This window comes from Centruroides vittatus, unplaced genomic scaffold (assembly GCF_030686945.1).
Source record: "Centruroides vittatus isolate TY-2023 unplaced genomic scaffold, ASM3068694v2 contig_2123, whole genome shotgun sequence".
Lineage (NCBI taxonomy): Eukaryota > Metazoa > Arthropoda > Arachnida > Scorpiones > Buthidae > Centruroides > Centruroides vittatus.
In genome coordinates this window covers 7,222-16,074 of record NW_027121320.1, presented here as the reverse complement: position 1 = coordinate 16,074, position 8,853 = coordinate 7,222, and the positions used below count along the sequence as shown (strand labels likewise).

Genomic DNA, 8,853 nt, shown 5'->3' with positions numbered 1-8,853 from the left:
CATATTTAATAAATGCTGATGCGTAGCGCTTAGAAACAGTTTGTCTGCAAAAGTTTCTGTTATTTCAGTTTTCCACCATAAAGTGTAGAATTGGCATTCGCTTCAGAAATCTTTCCGATAACCTTAGATTTCTAAGCTCGAATCGGATGCAGTGTCGACCCGAGTATCGATTGCAATAAACGCATTGTGCAAACGTAGCAATGCAATCGTTTTTCGTTTGTACATTTTTGTACGAATTGACAAAAACGACGATTTGATTTGCATATATCGACGCAAAACTAGATATAAAAAAAGCGATTTAATTGGCAGGGGTGGGATTCGAACCCACGCCTCCGAAGAGACTGGTGCCTTAAACCAGCGCCTTAGACCGCTCGGCCACCCTACCGACTTCTTACACCGTTACCAAAATTGTAACTGTGCATGCTGACTGACACCGAGAAAACAAGGGATAAAGTTCTATAGTAACGAAACCTTTGCCACAGAAATTGACTACGGGTAATTAATTCTCTGCGAGTATGTATGGCCTCGGATTTGTTCCGTGCCGAGAGGTCTGTAGTACTACTGCAGACCTTTAAACGTCTGTTTTTATTTTTATTTTTATTTCATTTTATATACAGTAGAGCATCGATTATCCGACTCAATTGGGGACTGGGGTTGGTCGGATAACTGAAAAAACGGATAACCGAAAAGTATGAAAAATACATTATTAGTATAGTATATTAGTATATCCCATGTAATTAGTATATTAGTATATTGCTATTAACCTACTTCTCATTGAATTTTCATCGATGTTAAGCTTAACAAAATTTTTTTAAAATAATAATCGTCGCTATTGTATCGTTAAAAATTATTTTTTTATTTTGCACAAAATAAATACAAAAATTAAAAAAAATTGAAAATTAAGCCTGGTTTAAATACTGGCATCCCTTTCATGGTCGAACCAATGTTGCCAGCCAAAGCATGCAAACATTTAACAAAAATGATATTAAAGTAGCCAAGACATAGCCAAATATTGTAGCGCAGCGCCACATCACCAGCGGACACTTGAATTTTCCAACTTGAACGCGGTCGGTTAACCGATGTGACGGTTGATTGGGGTCAGATAATCGATGCTCTACTGTATTATTTTTTGAAATATACTAATGTGGGCCGGGGTTGCCTATCTATGATATAATATATAAACATGTAGTTCATTAAATTGTCTCTACTTGACTGAAATTTTTGAAAGTAAAATAATAGGAAATTTTCGTTCGTTGTCCACAGAAAGCAGTTTTCACTTAAGCAAGATAAACATACATAAACAGTCATATTTCTATACAGGATTCGCACTCTTCTAATAAACACAGGTGTTCGCTAAATACAAGCTTTACATATCAATAATATTCATTAAAGATAATATTTATTCCAGAAATGATATATATATATATATATATAATTTGCGATACGATTTTATCTTAATTAATTTTCATAAAACATAAACATGCTTTATGTTTTATGTAAATTAAAGGCGTCTCTCTCTCATTTTTGCCTCAACGGGCGCGATGCCAAATTGTTGGCATATTATGTCATTAGTGTTAATTACCCTGCGTTAGGCGCGCGGGGTGCAGTTGCACCCCAAACACTTTTAAACGCGTGTATTTTCTTATGTAATGAATGCTAAAAAATGATGCCCTCGGTACCTTCCTTCAAAGTACTGAAGATCGCACTGAAAAAGTTAAAAATTCCAGGAAATAAAACTTTTCATAAAAAAACACAGCAAAATGCATGGGGTGCACCCGCACCCCCGCGCCTAACGGAGGAAGTTTATTAGCGCGACCACTGGATGGGGTGGAGCCGAGTTAGTGTACTGTGTACTGAAAAAACGGTCATTGCCTGGTATCGAATCAGTCATAATACAAATGACGAATAAGAGCATAGAAGGCGTATAAATAAGATTTTTAAGGCCAATTAACGGAAAGAAGGTGTCCCATGGACTTAGCATTGAAAGTTTGAAAAGTGGAGTTTTCTGGAAATATTTATTGCTAAATTATCTTGAAAACATGTTTATTGTCTAAATAACGTCAAACAATTTTTCGTTACCAAATTAGAAGTAAAAAAACGATTAAAACAAGCGATTTTATAGCGACTGTTTACATAAGTGAAAGTGGTAGTCTGCGGGGGGGTGGCATTTCGCGGGAATTTTACCGACAATTGTTTTTACTTTTGGATCTAATAACAGACAAAGAAAGTAACCAATTAGTGTAAAAGAAGTTAACTATCGATGTTATCTGCCGATAATCCGCCTTTTTATCTCTAGCTCTTTATCAATGAAACAACCCGAACACTCGCTTCCCACAAATCCAACCCCTGGGTCCTCGTCCCGGGAAGTGGAAACGCCAATTTTAAAGATTGAAAGACTTTAAATTGGCGGCCGAAGGGGCTCTGGTAATCACATATCTTGCATGGATTAAATAGAATTTCAGACATTAGCATCAATAATCGTTTTGTGATAAATTTTTCTGTTAAATTTAGTGTTGCAAGAAATTATCTGCGCACAAATCTCGCTCGTATTTCAGAATTGCTAACTCTTACCTAAGATCATCAATTAAAGATCTTCGTGCTCATCCTATATTTCATCACACTTGCAATATGGCAGCTGGTGATTCTTTGTTGTTTTGTTTATACAGGGCCGTTTTAATCTTACCCATCGTCGATTTCTGAAGATCCACAATTTGGGCTGCTGGACTGTCTTGACACATCAGATACAGATAGCCCCGGGTTTTTCAACAGCCGGAAATCGATCTCAGAACGGTTGACTGAAGTCTTAATCGCTCAGTGGCGTGCCGTGACATTTGATGATAGGGAAGCTGTGTTTCTGTAAGAAGCCGACTTTCAGGGGCAACCAATTAATTGAGCGTCAGGGGCCGTTCGCATTCGTTTGTTCGATAAGCCAGTAAAATCCGTATACTTCTTTAAATGTATTTTTAATAGATTATCTGACGTACTGTACTTAATAAATAAGAAAGTTCAATATAATTACCTCCGTTATTAGATTCAATAAATTCCCTACACCCTCTAAATGTCAATTCTTGCTTTGAGAAAAAACATATAACATCTATTAATTTAGATATATCTATTAATCGTAATTATCTTGTTATAATTTTCAATATTTATTTTATATTGTCTACCAATGTTAAATTCTATTCCTTTTTGATTTCCAAATTGCTTCAATTTTACGAAAGAATCGTCATTCGTCATAAATTTTATCGTCAAAATGTCGAAATTTTTTGTTGACGTATTTATATTTAATTTAGGCATTGGTCTTTCTCTTTTAATAATGTTTTCTTTTTCATTATATGGTCTTGAGCCAAAACTTTTTTTAAATAAATTTTTGAACCACTAGCCACGATATAAGAACTAAAATTAAAATTATCAGAAAAACTTACTTGGTAAAACAAAATGTGTGACGAATATACATACCTAGTACAAAAAATTCTTCAATTGTATGAATATACTTTTAATGAAACTTGTCATTAAATATAACTTTGTGAAGAAACGTACATAAAAATAACAAAATATTCTTTACTTTTTAAATCTTAAAACAATCCACTTAGTGAAATACTGTAGCTCCCTACGAGTGGCTAATGAATGGAATCGGAGACGGTCCAGGTAGGTGTGTCCGTGCCAAATCCCGAGGGTGCCGATACCGGTCAATGTCAAATGCATCTTTTGTCGCGTCACTAGTATATCTCAAAGGACGCGACAGGGTTGTTGTAGATTTTAAACGTTTTTCACCATAGCTGTAAAAATCTAAATATGTTAAACTTAACAGATTGTCCGTCGTTCGTTTTCTAACTAATTCGTTTTAGGACCAAGTGTTCACAGCAATTTCCAAAATTTACAACTTTTCAGTCACTCTCATTGAACTGGAAAAATTTCTGTCTTTATTACATCTAATATTATGAAGAGATCAGACCCCACTGTACTCGGCAAGAGATTGGTTCAATTAAGCTTCTGTTTAAGTAAAATTTCGGCTCTTTCATCAGGGTTTTATTTATGTTTCTAATTCCCTAATCGCTTAATTATTTAACTACTTCTTAAGTAGAAATAAGTTGAAACCAGGTACTTTGTACTCGAATATCTGTAGTCTTGGCAAAGAAGTGGAAAGAATTTTTATGACAACCGATACATAAATCGTAAATTTAAGGAAAATAAATTCTAGAGCTTTTTTGTACCTTGTGCGTTTCATTCATTAAATTTGGTTGTAAATGATGATGCTGTAGACTCCGCAAGCACGTGGTTTGCGGGTATGAAAGAAAGTGGAAATGAATAGTCGGTAGAAGCGTATAGATAAACAAACAAAGGTTTATTAATTACACACACAAAAAAGGGGGATTGATCGCCTGATTTAAACAGGCAAACAGCGTTCTTAACAAAAATAAGGATGACAATAACACTATGATTACAACAGTAATTAATCACGAGACTAAAACTCGTGATTAATACGCGATTAAACCTTAAAAAACTATACAAACATTTACAAGATGGTAGATACCGTCGCCGTATTTCGTGGGACACGTTGTTACGAAAATGAGATTCTTCTCACTGGTTCTTGTTTTTTCTCTTCCTGATCGGCTGCTCTGCTTCGAATCCTTTCTCTCGTCTCTTCACCGCTCCAGATCCCCGATCCACGAAAAAGAAAAAATCCCTCGACACGTGGAAGTCACCCGATTTTATCTCCCACCATCCGGGAGCTTTTTCTTTTCCTCCCACGTGATCCTCCAAATAGCCAATCAAAAACCGCGGCACAGCAATGACGACAACAGACGGTACGGTACACAACAAAATGGCTGTGCGTTACATCTAAAACCCGATACAAAAACATATACGCGACGCGACATAAACGAAAAAACAAACATATAAAATAGAACAATCGAACAAAAAAAAATACATAAATATATACATATAGTTAATAGCGGCGAAGTGCTACAATGCCAAAGTAACCATTAATTTTTTAACATTGTACAAGAATTGTACACGTTTTATCTGCATCCGCTTACAGATGGGACATACTAAATCGTAATATCACCGGTTTAATATTGAAATCCGTAAGTAATATAAAATGCGAGAGTGGAATAAACGCGGAATAAATGTATCAAATATTTAAATGGATTTTTTTAAAACTCCTGTCAACTATAAAAAACTATCATAAAAACATGCCAGTAAATTCCTATCGGTTGGGTTAAGTTATAAATCTAGTCTACAGTGGGCAACCTTTTTTATAACGTGGGCCAGAATAAATTTTACGTTTTTATTCCGCGGGCCGTAGTAGTTAATTGACGCTTTCTTGTGACTCGTAATTTTTTTAGTCTGCAAATATGGAATAAATAAATAAAAAGTTATTTATTTCTTATTTCTCTTATCGTTTTCGAAAATTACAAAGAATTGGAAAAATAACTATTAATTACTTATTTTTCCAATTTAATAATCTATTAAAGATCTCGCGGGCCGGATAGAAACTTTTCGCCAGCCGTAGCTGGCCCGCCGGGTTGCCCGCCGTTGATCTAGTCTACTCGTGATTCACATAATCGGGCGAGGGTGGCCGAATATCTAGCAGGCGGCTAACAGCCCACAACCGCTCCAGGATATAAAGTCGGACTCTTTACGCGTGTGTCGCTTCTACCAGCTAAACCGTGAGGTTGGTGCTCTGTAAAGCGCATGCGCCAATGCCTATAATCTGGCTGCTTGGAAGTTGACAGGCAGGTGGCTAACAGCCCACAACCGCTCCAGGATATAAAGTAGGACGCTTTATGCGTGTGTCGCTTCTACCAGCTAAACCGGGTGAGGTTGGTGCTCTGTAAACCGCATGTGACAATGCCTATATAATCTGGCTGATTGGAAACTGACCCGGTTTCGACACTCCTTCCGCCACCGAATCATTCGAATATACAATAGCAATCTTATCGTTTTTTTCACATGTATAGAAATTTGTAAAAGATACATAATGCAGTTATAATAAAATATTAATTTTAATTAATGCAAAGTACGTTAAAATATGAACATTTATATTTTATAAAATACAAGGGAAGGTCATTGCAAGGTGGAATCGGCGCTTCCATCGCTTCCGATGACGGCACGCCACTGCATGTACCTAAAATCGAAAATCTACCGGACTGTGGTACGACCCGTCGCTCTCTATGGTTCCGAAGACTGGCCATCAACGATAACAACCGAACGGCGTCTCCATTCCATGCAGATGCGCATGGCTCGCAGGACGCTTGGTGTTTCCCTCCTCGACTTTAACACTAATGACATAATATGCCAACAATTTGGCATTGCGCCCATTGAGGCAAAAATGAGAGAGAGACGCCTTTAATTTACATAAAACATAAAGCATGTTTATGTTTTATGTAAATTAATTAAGATAAAATCATATCGCAAATTATAAATATAATATATATCATTTCTGGAATAAATATTATCTTTAATGAATATTATTGATATGTAAAGCCAGGGTTGGACTGGCTTAAGAAATTTGTGTGTTGAAAAGAATTATTACGGCCAGCCATAAATAAAAAAAATCTCTTTTTTTCTATTCATATTTAAAGATGCAAAAATGACTCAACCCAAGGGCTAACTCTAGTTGCGTCGAATATATGTACGAAGCGGGCTCTTGATATTTAGTACGATTACAAACGACTAGATGTCAGTATTTTACATTTATATTTTATATAGCGTTATATTGTTTTGTAATATTTTGTGCAACGCCGCAGGTTGCCCATCTACAAGCAACGCCGTGGGTGAATGGCAAACTAAAGATTAATTAGCTGAACCTAAAGAATAGATTATTTTTAATTAAATCGTTTGGAATATAAGGAAATTATTATTGAATAAAATTTTTACTTACCTAAAATAAAGGAAATGATATAATTGGACATTAAATCTGTTATGACTACAGTCAGCGTTTTGGTGGCTGGGTGGAAAACTAATAACTCGTGTTTTCAAAGTTTAGCATTAAGATTCATAGGGGTGGTGAATAGTTTCTAGCAACGTAAACAAATGATCAATTTTGTCTGTTTTGATTATTTTTCTCCTAGAATGCTTTGCGTTTGGGCCGAGTAGGGTCAATGTAGTGTTGGACTCGGGTCGGCCGGACTAATTTAACTTCAGACTCAAGTAGGGCCAGAAAACGAATAAAGGCCTACACATAATTATATCTATATTACACCTAAAAATTGAAATTTATCTTACTTGACGAAAAAAAATAAATGAAATTTTTTTAAAATAAAATTGAACAAAAGCTGGTATATTATGTACATGCTGTATTTGAAGAAAAATCGTATCGCAAATTATATATATATATATATATATCATTTCTGGAATAAATATTATCTTTAATGAATATTATTGATATGTAAAGCTTGTATTTAGCGAACACCTGTGTTTATTAGAAGAGTGCGAATCCTGTATAGAAATATGACTGTTTATGTATGTTTATCTTGCTTAAGTGAAAACTGCTTTCTGTGGACAACGAACGAAAATTTCCTATTATTTTACTTTCAAAAATTTCAGTCAAGTAGAGACAATTTAATGAACTACATGTTTATATATTATATCATAGATAGGCAACCCCGGCCCACATTAGTATATTTCAAAAAATAATACAGTAGAGCATCGATTATCTGACCCCAATCAACCGTCACATCGGTTAACCGACCGCGTTCAAGTTGGAAAATTCAAGTGTCCGCTGGTGATGTGGCGCTGCGCTACAATATTTGGCTATGTCTTGGCTACTTTAATATCATTTTTGTTAAATGTTTGCATGCTTTGGCTGGCAACATTGGTTCGACCATGAAAGGGATGCCAGTATTTAAACCAGGCTTAATTTTCAATTTTTTTTAATTTTTGTATTTATTTTGTGCAAAATAAAAAAATAATTTTTAACGATACAATAGCGACGATTATTATTTTAAAAAAATTTTGTTAAGCTTAACATCGATGACAATTCAATGAGAAGTAGGTTAATAGCAATATACTAATATACTAATTACATGGGATATACTAATATACTATACTAATAATGTATTTTTCATACTTTTCGGTTATCCGTTTTTTCAGTTATCCGACCAACCCCAGTCCCCAATTGAGTCGGATAATCGATGCTCTACTGTATATAAAATGAAATAAAAATAAAAATAAAAACAGACGTTTAAAGGTCTGCAGTAGTACTACAGACCTCTCGGCACGGAACAAATCCGAGGCCATACATACTCGCAGAGAATTAATTACCCGTAGTCAATTTCTGTGGCAAAGGTTTCGTTACTATAGAACTTTATCCCTTGTTTTCTCGGTGTCAGTCAGCATGCACAGTTACAATTTTGGTAACGGTGTAAGAAGTCGGTAGGGTGGCCGAGCGGTCTAAGGCGCTGGTTTAAGGCACCAGTCTCTTCGGAGGCGTGGGTTCGAATCCCACCCCTGCCAATTAAATCGCTTTTTTTATATCTAGTTTTGCGTCGATATATGCAAATCAAATCGTCGTTTTTGTCAATTCGTACAAAAATGTACAAACGAAAAACGATTACATTGCTACGTTTGCACAATGCGTTTATTGCAATCGATACTCGGGTCGACACTGCATCCGATTCGAGCTTAGAAATCTAAGGTTATCGGAAAGATTTCTGAAGCGAATGCCAATTCTACACTTTATGGTGGAAAACTGAAATAACAGAAACTTTTGCAGACAAACTGTTTCTAAGCGCTACGCATCAGCATTTATTAAATATGAATTTTGTAATGGCAAAACAGAACCCACTAATTGAAAAATATTGCTTTAAGAAACTATTTTTGAATGTATATGTCAAAACATGTCAACAA

General features: G+C 35.5%; 2 non-coding genes across 2 annotated transcripts; one reads left to right on the top strand and one right to left on the bottom strand.

The window, feature by feature from the left end:
* Window positions 1-303: 303 nt before the first annotated feature.
* On the bottom strand, window positions 304-385 carry TRNAL-AAG (transfer RNA leucine (anticodon AAG)). The gene has a single exon. It is a non-coding gene; the product is annotated as a tRNA-Leu (tRNA).
* A 7,993-nt stretch (window positions 386-8,378) lies between these two features.
* On the top strand, window positions 8,379-8,460 carry TRNAL-AAG (transfer RNA leucine (anticodon AAG)). Its single transcript has one exon. It is a non-coding gene; the product is annotated as a tRNA-Leu (tRNA).
* The last annotated feature ends 393 nt before the right edge of the window (window positions 8,461-8,853 follow it).